The sequence below is a fragment of the Phodopus roborovskii genome, unplaced genomic scaffold, assembly GCF_943737965.1.
Source record: "Phodopus roborovskii unplaced genomic scaffold, PHOROB, whole genome shotgun sequence".
NCBI classification, from domain to species: domain Eukaryota; kingdom Metazoa; phylum Chordata; class Mammalia; order Rodentia; family Cricetidae; genus Phodopus; species Phodopus roborovskii.
Window position 1 is genome coordinate 6,107,565 of NW_026126434.1, and position 20,464 is coordinate 6,128,028.

Genomic DNA, 20,464 nt, shown 5'->3' on the forward strand with positions numbered 1-20,464 from the left:
TATGATAGGGTGGATGTTTCAGCCTCTGTTGTGCTAGGATATAGGTATACTGGATGCAGCTTTTACCTGGATTCTGGAAATCTAAACTCAAGTTCTCGTGCTAATATGACAAGCATTGTACCAACAAAGTCCTCCCCAGCTCCAGATCTGGAATTTTGATGTTTTTTTCATTGTTTGTCTTTGATATCCTTGAAGCACACATAATAATTATTTTTCTAGAATGACACTTAAAATATTTATTATATAGTGTAATGACAAATTACCTTAAGATTAGTAGTGGCTTGAAGTGAGACTAAATATTACCTTTTAGTTTCTGAAATCATAATTTGGAAACAATTTAGCTGTACTGAACATCTATCTTCCCTGATATTCTGGCCAAAATGATAGCTGGAACTACAGTTATCTGCTTGACTGGGGCAGAAAAAGCACACAGAAGATGCACACTCAGTGGCTGGATTCTTCATCATGTGTGTGTATGGCCATTGGGTTGTTGGTTTGTAGGAGTTGAAACTTCTCATCTTAAGACAGCTAACTTCTTTTAGATCAAGAAGGACAAAAGACAAAATGCCTTTCATGATCCTCAGTATTCATGGGATTTTCAGAACAAAAGTCAGCTCTTCTCAAAGATACTATTCATGGATGGGAATACTGGGAGTCAAAGATGAAGGTGGACCATCCTGGAGGCTGGTTGCCAACACACTCAGTTTGGTTTGATATAATGTTTCTTCAAAATTAGATTGAAATTTTGCATTTTCGGACAGATATATCAGAGGATGGGTGCTGTGTGCTTCTAATTCCAGTCTATCACTATAGACTTTCCACATCTTTCCTCTACCTATATTTGTAACTCTGCTCTCCAAAGGCAAATTACTTAGTTCCACAATATACTTATTTAATTGTTCTGTAGAGAAGTAGGTTTTAAAGTTGCTAAATTTATCATGTTAAAAATGAAACCTGGAAAATATTAAAATTTTATTTGTTTGTGCCCTGAAAGCATAGAAACCACTGGTCTTCAACTTACAGTATTCTCTTTCATTCCTGAAAGTATAGGAACCCTAAACTGCTTAAGTTAAGTATTCTCTTCCAGTGTAGTTATGTTAGTCATTTAGATTGGTGCATTTCCCTTTGTATTACATTTTAGTTTGTATTTCATCATTTTTACTTAGAAAAAAACCACAGTTTTGAAATATCAAAACTATAAAAATGTATGATCAGAGAAATGTCTCTTCATTCTATTTTTACCTACTGCCTATAGGTAGTATATTTCAGTATTTTCTTGTTTATCTACTTTATTTTTGCCCTAACGAGAAAATACATATTTGTGTTCTTATTTTTTTTCACTTAGACTGCTCAGTCCTTCTGGCTGAGACCCATATTCAGGGGGGCCTGAGTCAGTCCCATGCTGGCTTTCCAGCTATCAGTCTAGTGGCCCTTAGCTCCTCCTTGTTCAGGTAAGCTGTCTCTATGTGCTTCTGCCGCATGGTCTTGTCCTCTCCATCTGCTTCTGGGTTCTAGTTCGACTCAGTGTTTATGTATGGGTGTTTGCTCCTATTTTCAACAGGCATTAGTTGAGGGCTCCATGGAGAAGTTAGTTGTTGATCTCACTCTCCGGGGAAGGGCATTTATGATAGCCTTTCCACGGAAGCTGAGATTGTTAGTTGGGAGCAGTCTTGTAGTTCTCTAGACCTTTCTTTGTGTTCAGTTTTATCTTCAAACCAATATTGGCTCCCTCTTTTATGTTCTCTCTCTCTCTCTCTCTCTCTCTCTCTCTCTCTCTCTCTCTCTCTCTCTTTCCTATCTTCCATTCCTAACCAGGCTCAATCCTCCTGGTCGCACATAAAACCCACATTTACTTATTTTCACTTAACCAATGTGTTAAACTTCACTCCATATACAGTAACAGACATTCCTTACTTTATTGATTCATGCTACTTCACTGAATGGGTGAACTATGACTATTCAACCGTTTCCTTATTTGAATATGTTAGGCAGTTCAATAAAATCTCTCAGCATTATCAGTCTCCATTCTCCAATTAAGAGGCACAAACTAACATATTAGATTAGAAAACAGTATTCATCTTTTTATTGTTTGTTTCTGTTGTTTGGTGTATATCTTCAATTAAAAATTCTACACATAAAATTGCTTGACCAAATGGAAAACACTACACGGACTCTCTCTCTCTCTCTCTCTCTCTCTCTCTCTCTCTCACACACACACACACACACACACACACACACGTTTATTAATAACAAGTTCCCTTTTTTAAAAACGTTGTGTCAATATCCATTCTGTTGCAGAACTCTGTCCTTTAGAAATTATACAACTGCTGCTTTTTAAAAATCAGAACAGCTGTAATTATACACAGGAGTCTCATAAGGGTACAAAGTCTGACTCCTCCATGAAGATATTAAGTGGTAAACATTTGCTAAGATTCCAAGCTAGACTTACTTGGAATATTCCATGAGTATAGCATTGGTACTCTATACAGGATGAATAATATTTGTTCATGTCTTCCTAGGAAAAGTAAACACAAGTAGCATGTAAGTTGGGTTTGTAAGGTGCTAAAAGCACTCAGGAGGGGATAAAGAAAGGCAAGGCAGATGATCTTTGCCCCTGCAAAACAAAAGTAACAAGAATATGTCAAGATGGAGCCTCTAGGGAAACTTTCAGAAGGCTTTGAAGTCTGAACAACAGTTCAATAAGGGTAGAAAAGGTGTGAACATTCCCTATTATGCCCTCTGTTGAGGATGAGGATGAGAGCCTTCCTAGACATTCCTCTACAGGAGCAGCCAAGTTAACTCATAACTGTGGACTACACAAGACACCTTGAGTTCCTCTATGAATGTGTGAAATACTTGTGCTTTAGTGGATGTGGAAACTGAGTGTACATTGATTCATGACAACTCCCAAAGCATTGAAGCAATGAGTAGCAGTGAATGGACACAGAGATAGAATAGTTAAGGAGAACAGGCTAATCTGTGTGCCTCAGTACTTTTGATGACAAATTTATGATGAAAGTTAATAGCAGCTCAAAGGGTTACATCTAGGACTGTGATATAAAAATCAAGTAAACAACTTCTATGGAATATTGGTCCCAGTCATGGAAAGAGATAGAAACTCAGACATAGACTTAGAACAGCAATTATTAGCAGTATACAGTGCATTTCAACAGACAAAATTCATTACAGATTCAACTTCAGTGACAGTTAAAATAGCATATCCAATTTTGGGCTAGACTTAAGGCCTTTAGCTCACCCTCTTTTTGTGAAAGCACTGAACCAAATTCTGCAAACATTGCATGTCTTTGTACAGCAATGTGGTTTCGTGTCCAAGAGCTCTGCCACAAATGCCATACAGGCTATGCTGTGATTAGTGTCCTTTCAAGCCTTGGAGCATCCCCCCCTGAATTAATGGAACCAAAATCCAAACCACACAAAATACTGTATGGAATTTTGATCATGTACATAATTGCTTGGTACACTGATAGTATTACAAAAGGTACCAGGCAAGAATGAATGGTACCACCAATACAAATGAATACAGCTATCATATGGTTCACCTTATAGTTGTTCCAAAGGACACACTGATTTAATACCTTTGGCTGTTTATTTCCCTTCCTCAATACCACAAAGGTAGGCAACTAGGCAGGGGATTTCTGGAGGACACTTGGAATAAACATAGTGGAATCTGGGAAAAGGGAGCTCTTCTCAAGCCCAGAGTCTGCTTTCATCAAGCACAAGCAGCATATAACAATTTGTAAAAATATTCTATACCATATTATTCATAATATAGCTCCCTTTTTAGCTGCCCATACTCCTGTAACTTCCTGCAAGTAGCCTCAATTAAGTACATTGTTCATGAAGCTACACTTGCTGTAATAATTTCTTTGGTCTGCTGTTTCCCCCTATATTGAACAGAAATAGTTGCTCCAGAGGGAAAAATCATGCAACACATTCCTACCAAGAATAAATAAGAGCACTTGTGTTCACTATGCCTGGTGTTATTTTCTTGTAAAAACAATATTTTACTAATTCATTGAGAATTTCATACAAGAGAGTTTGATCTCATTTATCCCTTCTTACAGCTCTCCCAGATTCATCCCCACATCCTTACCCACGCAACTTCATGTTTCCCCAAAATAAGTCCATTTAGTATGATTTCTACCAACTAAATACCCTTCAGTGGCTGGCCAAATCCTGGAGTGTGATCATATCCTTAAAGAAAACTGACAGTCTTTTTTTTTTCAAGGGATTTAATTGCCTATATATTGCCAAGAACACAAATGGGGATGGGCATTTTGCTTGGCCAATAGACCACAGATAAATAAGCCAGTTTCTTAAATACTTAGTTTTTCCCAGTTAAATAATTTACAAGTCAGTTGGAGGGTCCTATCATTATACTAATGGGATATCTGCAAAGCCCATGACTTGTAATATGGATATGCTGCATACAACATAAAAGTTATATGTACATACATAAAAATAAATTAATAGAGACTTCTTGTAAAAGCATTCTGGTCAGTTAGTTTAAAGAGTAAAGAGGAACTGCTTATTTTAGGGGATTTCCATGCTGTCATCTGGGGTATCCCTTAAGAGTGAAAGAAGTTCATTCATATCACAAAAAGAAGGTTCTTTCCTCTTTGAACAACAGAGTTAATGTAATATTAAATGAAAAGAATCAAAGTCTAGGTGGTTACTTAAACCAATACCTTCTAAAATATACTATAACATAATACTTATTTTCCTTAATTTTGATTTTTATTTATGTGTATGTATATGAATGTATGTCGTGTGTGTGTGTGTGTGTGTGTGTGTGTGTGTGTGTGTGTGTGTGTGTGTCTTAGAGCTTTTGTTAAAGACAGTTGTAAGCACCACAATGTGGGAAGTGATCTTGGGCACTCTGGGAAAGCAGCAAGTGCTCTTAGCCACTAAACCATCTCTATCTAAATTGTATATGAAAATGATCTAATGTACATTGCAGCCTTGAAACAAGATGATGGTGCTTATGGTAATAATGAAGTGTGGCAATCTGGAGAATATTGGACAAGGACATATATAGGGGTTTTCTGGTACTTAACACTGCAGGCATTTCATGATCATTTCTGTTTCTTATTCCTTTGAGGTCAAGACAAAGGACATTTTCCTATCATTTGAAGCCACCTTCCAGCAAAACTCCTAGATTTTTATAACCTATTTGACCTGTTCCAGATACTTTAATTATATGATACTAAAGCAAAACACTGGCCATTCAGAGTTCCTAGGTATGCAGAATACCCAAACAAACTATTCTTGTCCCCCCAGGAATGGTGATTGGTACCATCATGGCATCCTATGTCTGCCTCCTGGCCATGCTTTAGTAGAGTAGTGAAAGCCAGGAAGTAGCAAAAGAGCATCTAGACATCAATACTCTTTCTTTGTTGCTCTTTGTTTCTCCTACTTATTATTTATCCAACTTTTTTTTCTAAACAGATCATTGGATTCTAGAAGTTGCTGGTTAGTCTCATCACTTTCCACACACATACAAAAAATCCTTTATTTTTCTTCTCAACCTAGAACTCACTTTAAATAGAACTTTAATAATCTAAATTCTGGGTGATAGTCAAATTCCAAATGATATTTTTTTTCAAAACTCTCTAATTCAAATCATAATAAAGATGTAATCAGAAATAATTTTTAAAAAACGGTTTTCACTGAATTTAAATATTAAATAGACACATTATATTTATTATTGGTAGATAATTGAAATATCTGTCTTTGTTAGGGTTTCTATTGCTGCAACAAAACATCATGACCAAAAAGGAAGTTGAGGAGGAAAGGGCTTTTTCAGTTTACACTTCCACATTGCTGTTCATCACCAAAGGAAGTCAGGACAGGAACTCAAGCAGGGTACAAAACTGAAGGCAGGAGCTGATGCAGGGGCCATATAGGATGCTGTTTACTGGCTTGGTCTCCTGACTTACTCAGCCTGCTTTCTTATAGAACCCAGGATCACCAGCCCAGGGATGGCTCCACCCATAATGGACTGGGCTCTCCTCCATCAATCATTAATTAAGAAAATGCCTTACATCTGAATCTAATGGATGAATTTCTCAATTGAAGTTTCCTCCTTACAGATAATTTTAGTTTGTGCCAAGTAGACATAAGACTAGCCAGCTATCATTCATTCATCTATCTATCTATCTTCATCATCATCTATCTCTATCCATCATCTATCTAGTATTGCAAAAACAAATGAATGGGATTTTCAAAAGTCACTTTGCTTCTAATTGGAAGCAAAAATGTTTTTGTGAGTTGGAGTTCAGTTTGTATATTATGAAAAATTAGAGAAGGTTTGGAGAGATGGCTAAGCAGGTCAGAACACTTGTTGCTTCTGCAGAGGACCTGGGTTTAGTTCCTAACACCAATATGATGGCTCACTTTGTTCTCCTATGGCCTCCATGGGCACCAGACAGGCACATGATTGTACATACGTACATGCAAATAAACACTCATACTCATAAAACACAAATAAGCAAATAAAAATAAAAAAGAGAAGTTAGAGAGATTGTTTCTCAATTTTGGAGATAAAACAAGTGAAATAGTTTTGAATTTGATTTTAAAAAGCTGTTAAAGACTGGAGATAGTGTTTTTAATACTGCCAAGCCCACTACCCCTTGCAGTGACCTCTATGAATCTGTTTTGGTCTTATTTTAAAAGCTGTAACTTATTAACTGGTAAAAAAAAAAACAAAAACAAAAACAAAAACACATAATCAGCAGTGAAAATTCAACTTTTTCATTATAGAAATGATAGCATCTATTAAAATTTGTTAAACTTATTAAAAGAATTTCAACATATCTATAAGAGCCCCAAATTAGTATGTTTATGTGAGTTTATAGAAACTGAAGATCAAAGTAATTACTTTTCTGTAAACACAAAAGCAGTAAGACACAGCAACAATAAACTTAATAAAATATTTTATAGTTTTCAAAGACTATTTAAAATTTTCCTAAATTTTTGAGCAATACAATACTGTTTGTGATTATAATATTTTCATATATGTTTGTGATATGTATGTATGATTATGTGTATGGTATAGATTAATAATATCTTTAGAAATGCAGTATAAAGGTAAAAAGATCAAAGTTCATTAAGGATGTATAACAACAACACAAGACAGTAAGTACTCAGTCTGATAAAGCATCTTAACAAATATTCTATTTTCCAGCCAAGCAAAACTATGCACAATTAACTGTTATATACTGGTTTTTCTTGTTTGTTAGTTTCTCCTTTCTACTGCATTGATTTTTAGCCATCATAATAGTTCACATTTCTTTCTTTCAGATTAGTATTCTTACTATTGTTAGAAATCTACTCATTTTCATCAAAATTTGCTATGATTTTTCCACTTCTTACTGAAGTCTGAAAAAATACAAAAGTACTGAGTCAGAAGTCAATTTGAACATACAATAGTTTCTTTGTAATATAACTTTTTACATTATTTATTTTCAACCCCTTTTCTACTTTAGTATCCTTTGTATTTACATATTTTAGAATGGAAAGTGTTGGTCAATGTTGAGTCATCATCCAGGCACTTACGTTTGTTGTAGTTTGGAGTAAATGAGACAAATCTGTAGCGTTTGTTTCTCCAAGTAAGGAGTAAAGTTGCCAGCTTCCAGGCTGCTGTTTCTTTGACGATAGTTTCCCACATAGAAAGTCTTTCCCAAGCCAATCCCACATGATGCCTAACTGCTTAGACTAGGTCTACCCAGGGCAAACACAGCCAGAGGCCCGGCCTTTGTAGTACCAGGCATGTGGGTCTTATTACAATAAGAAAATCTGTGATGGAGAAATAGAAAAATAGAGAAATGGAATGGTTCATGTTCTATGGAAAAACAAAGAAAGGAAGAAATGAAGGCAAAGAATGGGCAGATGTTGGAGGCCTGCTTGCCACCTGGGGCCAAGGTGAAGTTGGTGAGGAGTAGTCTGAGGGGGAGGTCTACTCATGACCTGGAACCTTGGTGATATCCAGACTGGGCTGCTGCCAAGGGCCTCTGTTGATGTACATGGCTCCTGTTGCTGTCTAGAGCCATGCTGATTCCAGTGGGCTGCCTCCTGGGTCTACTTTTGGGTCCATGATCCACACTGCCTCTGGGGCTGTACTGATCTGGTCAGCCTTTGCTGCCACCTGGGACCATGGTACAACCATGCCTAGGATGCTGCAGAGGACCATGTCTCTGTTGATGCCCATATCTCATGGTGCCACCAAAGGCCACATGAAGCCTGGCGTCTGGGCTACAACTTGTGGGCTTGTTGGTGTCCACGGATCATGCTGCTACCAGAGCCATTCTGTTTGAGGGGCCAGAGTGACACTTGGAGCTAGAGTGTCAACCAGGCCAAGCTGCTGCCTGATAGCCATGGTCTGTGGCCCAGCTACAGCTGGGGTCTGTGGCCCAGATTGCCACAAGGGCCAATACAGAGGCTCAGGATTTGTGCTGGAGCCTGCAGTTTGGTTGGAGTATGGGGACCACAGCACATCCAGAGTCCAGATTGACCTTTGAGGCTATTCCCACAAAGGCCATGAGGATGCCCAGTGTCAGATCAGCCATCTGAGTTCACGGTTCAGGATACATACAGATCTGAGTGGAATGCCCTGCTACTCAATGCCATGGTGTTGTCCAGGCCAGAATTTCAGTTAAGGACCATTTCAGAGTCCTCAGCCCTACTGCAGCCAGGGCCTGTGCTGATTGATGTCCGAAGTACCTGTTACCATCAAAGGCTGTTCAGGCACCTGAGATCTAGGGCCATGTTGGTATCTCTGGACCAGACTGCTTCTGGGGAAATTGTGACATTCAGACCCAGCTGCTATGGAGGACCATGTCGGGGTTCATGGCCCTACCATGGCTGTTGTCTGTGCTGAAGTCCAGGTTCTACATTGGCAACCAAAGGTAACATTGAGGCCCAGGGTTAGGGCTACAACCTGAGGCCTTGGTGATGTCCGGCAGCCAAATGGCAGCAAGAACTATTCCCACTAGAGTAGCCGTCCCTTCCACCAAGAGCCAAGATGTCATCTGGGCCCAAACTGCTGCTGAGAGACATGTCTGGGTCCATGATTTAGCTATAGCTGGGGTCTATGTGGCCTGTGTCACCTCAGGAGGCCTTAGGCACCATTTGAGATGAAATCAGAGGGCCATGCTGATCATATCTGCCCTTCGCTGGCCTTGGAAAACCTAGCCTTGCCTCTCCTTGTACACTCCAGCAAGAAAGCTGGTGTCTGCAGGCTGGAGAGTTGGCCTCCACCCCTCACCACAGGGTGAACCAACCCTGAGAGTATACATGTAGGGGAGCTGACTTTACCTCCTTGCCTGAGGTGGGTGGACTCTGGGGCCTGCACTGACCAGCTTGGCTACCATCCAGACCCACATCAGGATCTTGGGTTGACCCACCCTAGCACCAACCCCATCTAGGACTGCTGGAGCTAGTTAAGGGACTGGTCCTGTGGAATGATATCTGCAAAATCTCCAAGATTGGTGGCAGCCATGGGATATCCCAGTAGAGTTCTAGTATACCAGAAACCAGAAGCTTTGAACCAGACCAGAATTTTTGTCAGTAAAACTGATGGGACAAAGATATGGCACACTGATGCCTGCACTGACACCAGGATGAATGAAAAGGTGTTGGAGAAGAAGGAAAGAAGAAGCAGAGACTTTCCTGTCATTATGTTTTCTGTTTGTTTGTTTGGTTGGTTGGTTTGGTTTGGTTTTTGTTGTTGTTGTTTTTGTTTTTATTTGCTTGTTTACTTTGATTTGTTTCCTTTTGTGTGTGTGTGGGTCATCAGGGATGAGGGGAGGATATGGGGGGACCTGGAAGTGAGCAGAGTTGGGGTGCATGATGTGAAACTCCCAAAAAGCAAAAAGTCAATAAAGATAATAAACAAATTTTAAAAAAGGAAAGAAGAAAGAAACAAAGAAAAGAAAGTCTTCTCCTAATATCATACTCATTCTTGGTTTTTTTGAGAGTCAAAAGGACTTTCTGGAGTTTAAATGCTGACCATTCAAGAGATCTGGTATACCTTCCCATCATTTGCTACCCACTTCTGTTGTGGTTTTAACTGACATTTCCCCTATGGCTCTGATAGGATTTATATTTTGAAAAATCACAAGGAAGAAAGGTAATAACATCTTTCCATTTGTATTAATTTCTTTTCTAGTCCATCAAAAATATTGAATACATGATGTGGTTCATGGACTATTCTCATAGCTGGATGGAGTAAGTAAGTTTTTTTTATTGTATTGTGTGGTACTAAGCATTAACAGAAGGCCTCTAAAGGATTCCATTTATACTCCAGCTTCCTGCAGATTTCAGTAGTGTGGAAACCCCATTCTTTCTGGAAAGCACCTTGTGGAGTGGCAGGGATGGTGCAAGTCATCTCTGTCATAACACAATCCATTTCAATAGATATATTTTATATGGTTGACAGGATCAAAAATTCAGAGAAGCAGATAGAATAACTCTCTTGATTAATTCTCACTATTTTATCCTGATGTTTTTCTTGCCTAAAATATTCAATTGCATTATTGCTTTCCTTTTCCCTTTTATATAAGAAATATTTTAATATGTTAGACATGATAAACATACCATATATTTATGCATGGAGCTGCCACAACAAAACTCATTTACATATTAACATATTAATGATTATAACAGTCAAAAATGTATTTATGTGTTGACCCAACTATGTCACCTCTAGCTATGTGTTTAGAAAAAACTCTGGTTTGAAATATATATCTATTTTTATAACTTACATATCAATGAAAATGGGTAGATTAAAGCAACATGCATCTACATAGATAATTCCTTAAAACATATTGGAGCAGATATGGAAAATTACAGGATACATGGATGATGTGATTTGTATGCAAATATGCAAAACAGCATTCCTTGTGCATTTTTGGTAAAAATACAAAACATGCAAAGAAAGTATTACATACTACTGTGAGATAGTCCTTCTGTGGCACAGGCCACGCCCATTGTGGAGCGATGGGCAGAAGTGACCTATGGAAGGAAGTCGGAGGGAGAGCCGGAAAAAGCTCTCTTGCTGGCGTGACTCAGACAGGAGAGGATCAGGTTGAATTTCCTGGTGTTCATCTATCTAGGATGTAAGTTATTTCTCCCTGAATAAATATCTATTCGGCCTATTTGTTTATCCTGATCCTTATTTAACCGCGATAACATACACTTTAGGGAAAATGCATACATAAAAGCAGAGAAATTATGTTAAACAAGTCTATGTTATTTTGAAAAGAAAAGGAAATTTAAAACAAATACAAAATGGAAAAATATTGTTGAATTGCTCTTTATTGTATTTTTTATACTTTAAACATTTTCTAATGTTAAAGAAAATACATTTGAAACAGTAATTTTTAGCCTCTTATTCCCCTCCTCTCCAATACTGATTGCTTGCCAGTTTCTGAGATTCTTTACTGTTGCAGTTTGAGTTGCCATGATGATAATGAACTAAAGCTCTGAAACTATATGCCAACCCCAATTAAATGTTTCCCTTTTTAAGGGTTGCCATGGTCTTCACAGCACTAGATTTTACTTTCCTTCTCTCTTTTCCTTGTTCCTCTAAAATATTTCCTGGAATTTCCTCCCCTGGAGATACCAATGATACTGGATAAAAATAAATTACCATAGAGTTTGTTGATGAGAGAAGCATGTAGATAGGATGAATAAATTTAGAAAATTAAATGTCTATGATTAAGAGATACATTTAAGAAAAGAGAATGTCTTCAGTCATGTCCAAACTTCAGGGGATTTTTCATGGTGTATTAAGACATTCCCAAAGTTCTGCTTCAGTGTTTGTTATAGACAATGCCTCCTGAAGATGAAGATGAGAAATAGAGAACATACTTATAAGGCTTTCCTTGTGGTTACTGGCAATACTTTTGGGAAGTTGCCATTTGTCTTACAGAAAATTCATTCTAGAGCTTATAGTTTTCATAGCTTTCTCAAGTTAATTTAGAGTTTTAAGAGATTGTTGGTCTGGTCAAATTATTTCTTATGTATTTTCATTATATATTTTAAAAATGATTCAGTATAAAATATTCATTTATTCACTTTTTGACCACTACATAATTCTACTGTACATTTGCACCAGTGGATCAAAATCCCAATTTTTTTTTCTATGTGTTCTGTAACATCCCCTACTAGATACAAGTCTATTGAGGACTTTTCCAAAATTTTTAAACTTAAATTATCTTAGTGTCAGTGGTATGAATTCATTTCTGGTAGTAGAGGAGAGACCAGTGCTGTCTATCCAGGTTCATCTTAACAGCATATAGGTTCTACACATTTAAATTTCACTCTCTCATTTTGTGTGCATTAAGCTCTGGTTCTATTTCCTTATGGCTTGCTTGTAACATTAATATCACTCAATAAATACTAGTCAAGCCATACCTTCTATATTTCCATCCTAATGGCCTTGCTTTAGCCTCTAGTCTTTAGATCGTCAATTAGCAGTCATTGATCCATTCATTAGTGCCATCCTATATACATGTAGAGCATATTATCTTGTTAGAACTTGTCAGTACAAGCTGTATTGACTGTTAGGTACATCTTCCATTAGTACCACTCACTTCCATCTTTCATCCTGAGAGTGGTGTCTAAAGCTGATGCTCTTAGATTTTCTTCTGTGCCTCATATTGTTTGAATCTGAAATGGCTATGGAACTTTTAGAAAGAGAGGTTCAACTGGAGCAAAGTATCTATTTATGAGGCCCCCAGTTCAGGCCTATTTTCTACTTCTTCATGCACTGTATCCATTGCCATGAATTAAGATGTTCCACCATGTATTCCCTTCCAAGATAGGTTGAAACATTCTGAAACCATGAGCCAAAATGAATCTTTTCTGACTTGGATAACTTCCTGTTATGTATTTTGGTCACAGTGACAAAAAAGTACTAATGTGGTGTCTGAGAATAGATGATTAGATACCAGTGCCCTGGAAGGGCACTACAAGTGTTTAAGGAGAGGCCTTTGTCAGGCCATGCCACTCTGAACTTTCAATCGCATCATTTGTAAAAGGAGATTCTACAGTTCGTAACTATTTATGGATTTGTATTTTGTGAATTTTAAGTCTTCAGTACTTTCAAGACTGATACATTGAAAATGGGCCATCTGTTAAAAAAATCTGTAATTCTGCTTTTTCAATTCAGTAACTCTTGCTCTAAGGAACATGAAGGCAAGGTGTAATGACAGATTACATCTCAAGGTCCTCCTGATGTAACATATGAGGGTGTACACAAGGGCAGTAGAATCCAGAAGTGGTGACAGAGAACAATTACAATTCTTGAGTGCTCCTGGCTTATGTTTACTAACTGACATTTGTGCTTTGTGAAACTTTGAATAATCAGCAACTTCTTACTTAATGAATTCCCATTAGGATCACTGGACAAAAGGCCCTTTTGTCCTTTTTGGAAAATCCCTGTACAACACCAAGAAACATTGGTGCTTTCTGCAAGATGGTTAAGGAGTATTATACTCAATCCTGAGATTTCTTTACCAACTGGCAAGTATCCATGGTTTCAACTAAGTTACTTAACTAATAAAATAATAAACAAAATAACATTTATTTTAACTTTTTTCTTATTTTTTTATTTCTTTTTCCAGAGATGGGCTGGCCTAGAAGTCTCTATGTGCCTCAGACTTGCAATATTTTTACCTCAGACTCCCAAGTGCTTCCAAAGTCTTTTTAAGATTGTTATCTTACAAATTACATAGAGAAAAATTGAAAGACATACTAAAATTATAACCTCATTGAATATTTCATTGGTTTATTTGTCCAACAGCGTGATTTTATATAAATATATGTTATGTCTGTATGTGATCATATGCGTGAGTACATATACATCTGTACTTGTGTGTGTGTGTGTCTCTCTCTCTCTCTCTCTCTTTCTCTCTCTCTCTCTGTGTGTGTGTATGTGTGTGTGTGTGTGTGTAGGCCACCCAACAACCTTGATGTTTCTCAGGGACTACCCACTTTGTTTTTGTTTGTTTTTTGTGGCAAGATCTCTCATTGGCCTGGATCTCACTGATTTGGCTATACTGACTGGCCTTTCTCCACCTCGCTAGTACTGGGATTATTAACACCTTTTCATTTGGGTTCTTATGATCAAAGTGGGGTTCTTATGTTTGCTTGACAACACTACTATCAACTCAGCCATCTCCCAGCCCCCATTTGGAATACAATTTTAAAAACAATGTGAAGGATTTCCAAATATAACTGACATCCCAATCAACTGTGGGCATCTTAAAAATACATATTCCTGTGCTTGAATCCAACAGATTCCTGTGCCTGTGCCAAGTAAATTCCCATGACCCCACACAGTATATTTTTGTACCTAAAACTAAGAAGCTCCCAATCTGCTCCTAACATGTTCATGTACCTGAAATCAGTCTAAATAATTCAGAAGCCCCAGGTGATTTGTATTTCTAATTATCTTCTAAATAATTATTTTTATGTAGTCAGAAAACCTTTTATGTATCTGAAAACCTTCTGGGGACATTTATGCAAGACATCCTGCTTTTCCATTCATCCACAAAGAGATTGACTAGTTCTCTCTGGTCTTGACATTCCTTAAGTCATTGATATAAAGGCAAAATTTGCTCTCCTTTCTTTCTTTTCTCTTTATTACTTTTATTTCCTTTCCTCGTTAGTGCTATTTTTACCCTGGTCTCTTCCTCTTCTTCTGTATTGCCCTTCTTTCCTCCTATAAAGCCTTGCCTTGTTTTACCTAACCCTCTCATTTCTAACAATTTGTATTCTTCTATTCCACTCTCCAGTGATCCTCCTCCCCCCTCTCTCTTTTTCTCCCTTTCTCCCTTTCCTTATTGGTTCTGGTGACCAAAGTAGGTCCTCTTGTGTGCTAACAACACTTGGGCTCACCCACCTGTTCTTTCTAATTAGTAGCCTTACTAAAAACTGCCATTTGGAATTACACAGAGTAAGTAGAGCCTTTCATCATGTTTGACACAAGATATACGGTCCTATTCTATGAATCAACTGTTTTACTTCTTAAATTAATTGTATTATGGATAAAATTATTGTAGTGTAAAACCATTATGTTAACTATTTATGGATTTGTATTTTGTGAATTTTAAGTCTTCAGTACTTTCAAGACTGATACATTAAAAATGGGCCATCTGTTAAAAAAAATCTGTAATTCTGCTTTTTCAATTCAGTAACTCTTGCTCTAAGGAACATGAAGGCAAAGTGTAATGACAGATTACATTTCAAGGTCCTCCTGATGTAACATATGAGGGTGTACTAGACAAATGTACTAGGCAAAGCTAATCTAAACATTGTGTAGTATCTTCGAAAACAAAAAAGCTATAATTATTACCTTAATTTTCCAGAACACTGTTCTTATATAGTAGATGTGTCCTAATATAACATGAGTTAATTAGACAATTTTATAACATTATTGACTAATGTAGAGATAATGGCATCGTGAAAGTTTTGTTTTTTTTTTTTTTTATTATTTCATTTAGTTGGCATATTGAACCCAGGCCTTTTAACATTTGAAAGTGAAATGTTTAGCAAATTATCCATATTTGTAATTACATTTAATATACTTATTCAAGATAGTTTTGCCTTAAAAGTTTTTCAGTGTCAATATTACTTTGGAGTGTCACAAATTGCCAAAAAATTAATTCCAAGTCTCTAAGAAGACAAAGTTGGTTTTATATTTGAATTGTCAGTTGTTAAGAATGATTATCTGCAAGAATTGAAGCCATGCCAGCTATAGTGGTACACAACTATTATCCCCAAGCTAGGGAAATTGAAGCAGGAAGGTTGTGAGTTCAATGCCAGCCTATACTGTGTAGTGAGACTTTGGTTCAAAAATATAAAAAAATAAAAACAAATAAACAAAACAAATGAAGCCAACCAAACAACAAAGAATCCAATGCAACCAATTTGACTAGGCACAAACTCATAAATCATGCAAGTATTTCAAAATAAAATTTTTAGTTAAATTGTATTTCAAAATGTGTAAACTTTAAATGGGTTAATTTTACTTTACCAGGAGTTATTAAATTCTAGTACTATTTTAGTCATGCATTCTTTGGTTGACATGACTTACATAATTAAACTCACTTCCTTCCTTGTCCCATGGGCTTCATCTTAAACTCTCATAAGGGTTCCCATAGGAAATAGGAAACAAGGTCCATTGCATTTACTTTTCAATTCTCCTTTTTTTTCTGGTACCTTCCTAGGTGAGCGAATGTGACAACAGCAAATTTGAAATTTGGTTTTTAAAGTCTCTCTTATTTACTTGAAAAATAAGCTAATGTTATTACTTTAATCACATAATTATAATCACATAACTTTAAATAAGAGTAGATATACTACCTGTATGTTGCCTCAGATCTAACCTAGGGTTTCATGAAATCTAACCAAGGGCTTTACAACTAGGTTTTGTCCCAACAATGAACTTTGTGGTACTTAAAAAAAAAAATAGATACTGCAGTAGAAAGTTTTTGAAACTTTCTTTTTTTTTCATTCTTTCTTTTTTTGTTTTGGTTTTTCGAGACAGGGTTTGGAGCCTCTCCTGGCACTCACTCTGTAACCCTGGCTGGCCTTGAACTCACAAAAATCCACCTGCCTCTGCTTTCTGAGTGCTGAGATTAAAGGCGTGTGCCACCCCCCCCCACCTCCTGGCTCCATCTTCATGTCTAACCTAGGTTTTTATAATAGCTTTACAAATTATCTTTTTTTTTCATTTTCAAAACTCAGATAGAAAAGAGAATATGAGAAAACATTGAAATTAATATCACAAGTAATCATACATTTTATAGTAGTCTAGCATGCAATTATAATAGTGTTTCAATAAAATTCTTGGGTATTATTGTTATAAATCATAAAGTATGTATTTTTAAAAGAGCTAATAATTAAAGTTCTCAAAATTCATAAAGTAGCTCCAGAAAATATAAGTTTAGGCTTCAGCTGATTAGGCTTGTAGTCTGGGTACTCCCTCCAACTTTCAAGCATGTTCCTTTGAACTACAGAAATTATGATGAGGAATGGAGAAGACAAGGGCAGGTCAACTGAGAAATGCTTCCCAGTTTCTTGAAATAATAATTTCCATTATTGACTGATTTTCAGGCATTCTTGGGAAAATACTTTTCAGCTTAATATACCAGTTCCCATGACCTGTCTGAGCGCCACTGACTGAATCAGATGATCTGTGGGCAGACATATTATACAGTCTCCAGGAGCTTCTGGTGATCATCAAGGTTGTGAAGCACATTGTTAGGAAACTCTTAAACTGTTAGATGAAATTTGAATGTTATTGAAAAGAAGAATACAATCCTAAATAAAAGGTTTTGTCATTGCTACTAGTTGAAAACATTTAAGTAAAGTCAGAGAAAATAGATTCAGAGACTGAACAGGTAAATTTATCCCTGCTCATCTATTTGAAAAAAAAATATGCACTTCAATGCCGTGGTTAAATCTTATAATTGGTAGTATATTAACTTTGTAGATGGAGTTTCAGATTTCACATGGTTTTAAGAAAGTATTACTAGCAAATTGCTTTCTTATGCTCTATACCTGACTGTGGTGTAATTTTGTACCTCTTCCAAAATCATTACATCAAATGTTCTGCTCTATCTAGTCTCCTCTAAATCTAGCATATGTATTCAAAAGTCAAATCATTTAATTTCTATTTGACTTATATGGGAATGTCTGCTCCTCTCTTCCCCATTCTTCTCATCCACCTTCCTATTCTTCAGTAACTTTTTCAACTAGTCTAGAAACTATAAACCACAACTTCAAAAAAATTCCTCCCAACAACAGAAGGTCCTTTGTCTCTGTTGACTTATCATTTGGTGTTTTGAAAACCCCAAATCAAGGTTCAAGTGTGTTTTCTACTTTCTTTGTTATGGAGAATTACCATTGGAAGTCATATGGCAATTCTTTAATTCCAGTACTCATGAACTAAGGAAGCTGGGGCTAAAGGGGGCTCTTGTGAGTCTTAAGTTCCAAATGAGCTTGGCTACATAGCAAGATCTTGTCACTAAACTAAACCAAGTTAAATGAAACAAAACAAAACGAAAAGCAAGGAAATTAAAAAGAAAAGAATGTCACAAAATGGGTTCCATCTGTGGGTAAATTTAAGGCAACCCATATCAAATAGGTCTTCAACCTGATAGCAAGTATATAGTTGTTTTCCTCTGTTAATTTATTTTCTTGAATATTATTTTGTGCTTTAACTCCCTGCTCTTTCAATACCTTCATGCCTCTAAACTTTACTGAGAAACCTCAGAGATATATTCTTCCAGTTTCCCTGTATGAATCCTAGGAATCTCCTGCCTTTTTCTTACCCTTTATCCACCTTAATTTTTTTTTAAATATGATCTTGTTGCCAGGTGGTGGTGGCTCATACCTTTGCTACCAGGACTTGGGAGGCAGAGGCAGATGAATTTCTGTGAGTTTGAGAAACTCTATTTTGGAAAAAAAAATATGAGGCCTCAGATTATACTGTTCCCAGACTCTTTCAAAAAATATTTTACTCTTGTTGTCTGAATATGGTTTAAAATGTAGGGTCATTCTCAAGTCACTTGATAAGGCCAAAAAGATATTAAAAGCATTTTACCTAACACCTACCCAGATCCTGTTTTAGCTAGCACCCATTCTTTTCACTGTTAGTCAGACTAACCCATTCTTTTCACTGACAGTCAGACTACTTTTTTATGTAGTCTCTTGCGCTACCGATGACCTAGTCTTCCCAACATCTTTCATCAATGTTCCATCTGGTTCAAAATGTTTTCTCTACCAAGATTACCAATCACTTTAATATTGCCAAACTCAATAAATGCTTTCTGTGTTCTTTCTCTTTGGAAAAAAGTTGTCCTGTTGGTTTCCAGGAATTTTATATTAGTTCCATACCTTGATCTATATCCATGTTATGTAATTACTTTATGTAATTTATATAGTTCAGATAAGTCATCTTCATTTACCTTGTTATTAAATGCTAGAATTTCCTTTTCCTCCCCTTTTCACATCCTATTTTACTTGTAGTAAATTGCTGTGGTCAATTTAAACTACAGGGGACCTGACTAAAACTTTCAGAGGGGATGAATATTAATGAGTGGCCTAGAGACCTTTTCTTGGTAAAGAATGTGACTGCCAAAAATATCTGCCTTAGGCTAAATTGAAGTGTTTGTGGTTAATAGCATTGACAGAGGAGATTTCAAGACAGTCTAGTATTGACTCTGTCACATAATTACTAGTATTTACTCTTATGTAGATTTACAATGAAAGGGAACAAGTAGAGCAAAGAGAAATACAATTGTACAGTTAGAGAAAAGGAACACTAGGAAATGTAATGGAGCTAAATCTAGTGCCAAAGGAAATAAAACATTTAAACTAAAGCCTGATGATAAATGGAATTAAGGGGTTGGTGACCTTAGGGTAAGATCATATCTAGCTAAGCTTCCAACTTGTATAAAGGAATTAAAGAAAACCTTAAGGAGTGAAGTAAACTATCAACAACAGAAAGCTGGTACAAATGTAATTGAAGGATCCCCATCAAGCAACAGAATTTAGCAGCTTTAGCCACATGGTTCTGGCTTTAGAGTCAGGGATACAACCGAGAGGCTGTGAAATCTCCCTCTGTCATTAAGGAAAGCTGCTGGGACCAGGCATATGTTCAGGGTCTGGGGTGTCCCTGTATGGAGGTCCAATGAGGCTATGACATGAAGATGAGACCTGAATCTCCTTGGAGTCCCCAAGATGTTGGAAATGCTAGAGTTGTGGGATGCCTGTTAATGAGAAATGAAGACTGGGTATGGGACCAGCCCAAGAGAAAGAAGTATGTCATAGTCAAAAATGCTGAAAGGAGTTGTAAATATGAAGATTCCTTTCTTCTCAGACATGAGATGAGAATGTGTAGTTTGCCATGTTGGTTTTCAGTCTTGCTCTGGCCCAGTACACTTTCTTTTCTTCCTTTAGAATAGTAATGTATATTCTGTGCCCATGTCTGTTGGAAGTATGTGATATGTTTTCTGTACCCCCACCTGGGGGGGCTTACTGTTTGGGGAATGTCATGAGTTTTGGAAGAGACTGTGAATTTTGGCCTTTTAAATGACACCGTGACTATAAAAGACTATGGGGACTTTTGAAGTTGAGCTAAATGCATTATGATATCACTATATTCCTGTGGTGACTAGGGGATTGGAATGTGGTGGTTTGAATAAGAATGGCTCCATAGGCTCATATGCTCAGTCATCAGGGAATGGAACTATTTGAAATTATTAGGAAGATTAGGAGATGTGGCCTTGTTGGAGGAAGTGCATCTCTGGGGATGGTCTCTGAGGTCTCAAAGACCTATGCCAGGTCCATTTTTCTTTTTTCCTGTGGCCTTCAGATCAGAATGTAGCTTTCAGCTACTGCTTCATTGCCATGCATGCCACCATTTTCC